Below are 3,363 nucleotides of genomic sequence, written 5' to 3' on the forward strand. Positions count from 1 at the left end.
GGGCAGACACTCAACGCAGGAGCTGCCCCCTCGTGGTGGTCAGTGTGCTCCCACAGGGGAAGCACCACTCAGCCAGAAGCCCTGAGCTGGGCTCACAGCTGGCAAGCACAGTGGCGGTGGCAGGAGCCTCTCCCACCTCCAAGGCAGCACTAAGGATGTCCCACTGTGGGGAGCAGGCCTCAGCTGTCAGTAGACATCCCCCGAGGGCTCCCGGACTGCTAAAGGGCGCAAGCCGGGCTGAGGGACGCTCCCCCCCGGCCCCCGAGTCCACGAATTCCATGCATTGGGCCTACAGTACCTAAATAAGAAGACAAATGCTCTCTTTCATACCAGCAACAATTAGAATATGTAATTTTTAAATATATGTCTAAGCAATGTAGTCTATTCTATAGATTTATATGTATATTCATATGCCACTTATAATAAACTAAAATTATAAGAGGCATAGTCATATACAATTCTCTCCAAATTAATCTATAAATACTATAAACAAAGTATTTTATAGAACTTGACAAGCTAATATTAAAATTTAAACCAAAGAACAAAAGCCCAAAATTGTCATGACAATTGTAGTAAAAAACAAATAAGGAATTATGTTCTGTCAGATGTGAAGAGTGACTCTAATGCGACAGTGTGATATTGGCACAGGAATAGGCAAACAGACTGAGGAAGACAATAAGGAATTTAGAAGTAGACTTGCGTGTATATGGAAATGCATACAGGAAAGGGGTAGCATCAAAACCTATACATAAATTGCATTGAAAAAACTGTTTATGTGGGGGGAAAATTAGAAGAGCCCCACTTGGCAATATAAACAGGGTGGGGCAAAAGTAGGTTTACAGTTGTGAGTACATGAAACAGAGTTAATTCTTATCTTATTATTTATTAACTAGAGACCCAGTGCATGAAATTCATGCACAGGCGGGGAAGTCCCCCTCAGCCTAGCCTGCACCTCTCCAATCCGGGACCCCTTGGGGGATGTCCAACTGCCGGTTTAGGCCCTATCCCGGGGCCTAAACCAGGAGTCGGACATCCCTCTCACAATCCTGGACCACTGGCTCCTAATCACTCACCTGCCTGCCTGCCTGGTCGCCCCTAACTGCCCTCCTCTGCTGGCCTGATCACCCCTCACTGCCTCTGCGTGCCAGCCTAATCACCCCTAACTGCCCCCCCCTGCCGGCCTGGTCATCCCTAATGGTCCCCTGCTGCCGGCCAGGTTGCCCCCAACTGCCCCCCCTGCTGGCCTAGTCACCCCTTACTGCCCCCACCATCGGCCTGGTCACCCTCAACTGCCCCCCCACCGGCCTAGTCACCCCTAACTGCCCCCCCTGCCAGCCTAATCGCCCTCAACTGCCCCCCTGCTGGCCTGGTCTCCCCCAACTGTACCCCCCTGCCAGGCTGGTCACCCCTAACTGCCTCCCCCACCAGCCTAGTCACCTCTTACTGCCCCTCTGCCAGCCTGGTCACCCACTACTGCCCCCCCACCAGCCTGGTTGCCCCCAACTGCCCTCCCTGCTGGTCTGGTTGCCCCAAATTCTCCCCCTGCCGGCCTGGTCGCCCCTCATAGCCCCCCTGCCAGCCTAGTCCTCCCACGCAGCCTGCTGTTCAGTCGTTTGGTCGTCCCTCACTACCCCCACTGCCAGCCTGGTCGTAGGCAGCCATCTTGTGAGGGTGTGAGGGTTAATTTGCATATTACCCCTTTATTATATAGGATTATTGTGTTATTTCCAGACGAACAACTGTAAGCCTACTTTTGTCCCACCCTATATACATAAATATCAGATAAACCAAAAAGCTAATAGCAGAACTTTAAAACATTTAGATGAAAAGAGAGATCCATACCTTCACAGTCTTGAGAGAGAAAATAATTTCTTTAAGAACAACATTTGCAGATACTGATAACCAGTAAAGGATATGATGGATACATCAGATTGCATCAGTTATTTACAACTGCTTCACAAACCACCCCCCAAAACTTAATGACTTATTTGCTCACAAATATGCAATTTGTGCAGAACTTGGTGGGAGGCTTTCCTCTTCTTTACCTGGTGCTGCTTGACTGAGGTAAAGGACCCACCTGTGATTTGTGTGTGTGGTGAGAACACTTACAATCAACTCTCTTACCAACTTCAAGTATACAGTCCGGTATCGCTAACTACAGTCACCTTGCTCTGCATTAGGTCCCCAGAACGTATTCATCCCGCGTAACTGAGATTCGGTACCTTTCATTGTTCCCTACCCATTCCCAGCAAGCACCACTCTACTCTCTGCTTTTATGAGTTTGACTTTTTTTTAGATTCCACATATACGTGAGATCATACATTATTGTCTTTCTGTGTCTGGTTCATTTCATTTATCATAATGTCCTCCAGGTCCATCCATGTTGTTTCAAATGGCAGGATTTTCTTCCTTAAGATTGAGTAACATTCCACTCTGTGTATGAATTCATCTGTTTATCCATTATAAATACACACGCAGGCATACCTCGTTTATTACACTTCCCTTAATGATGCTTCACAGATGTTGCATTTTTTACAAATTGAAGGCAAGGCCCTCACCAGCGAAAGTTTACAACTCTCTTCATTGCAAGACTCGCTTTGTTATTTGGTCTGGAACCAAACCTGCAATATATCTGTGGTATGCCTGTATCACATTTTCTTTATCCAATCATCCATAGCTGGACACTTAGGCTTTTCCCATATCTTGGCCATTATGAATAATGCTACAATAAATGTGGGAATTCAGACATCTCCTTGAGGGTGGTAGATAAGTAAATTAGCCTAATTGTGGTAATCATTTCACAATGTATACACATATCAAATATCACATTGTATACCTTAAATATACACAATTTTTATTTGTCAATTATGCCTCAATAAGATTGGGGGAATAAAGAACCCACTTTTAAGGTGGCTCACTCACGTGGCAGGCAAATTGGTGACGGCTGTCCAATGGGAGTTCGGCCACGGCTGTGGGCCAGGGCCTTGGTTCTCCACCTGTGAGCCTCTCCACATTCTGCTGGTCCTTCTCTGTAGCCAGATGGCGGGGTTCCAAGAGATGCATCCCCAGATCACCTGGCAGAAGTAAATGGCATTTTTTGTGACTTGGTTTTCAAAGAAGTATAACACCACTTGTGCCAAACTCTATTGTCAAGGTAGTCACAAAGTCCTTCCCAATGTCAGGTGCAAGGGACATAGATTCCATCCCTAGAGGAGGAAGTAGCAAAGTTTTAGAACAGCATGTTGGGCAAGAGATGTGGTGGTAGCTGTCTTTGGAATATATATTCTGTCATAATTGAATTAATCACATTTCATTATATCATATTAAATTAAAAACAAAAACTTTACAAAAATTAAAAAGTAC

This window comes from Plecotus auritus, assembly GCF_963455305.1.
Source record: "Plecotus auritus genome assembly, chromosome: 8".
NCBI classification, from domain to species: Eukaryota; Metazoa; Chordata; class Mammalia; order Chiroptera; family Vespertilionidae; genus Plecotus; species Plecotus auritus.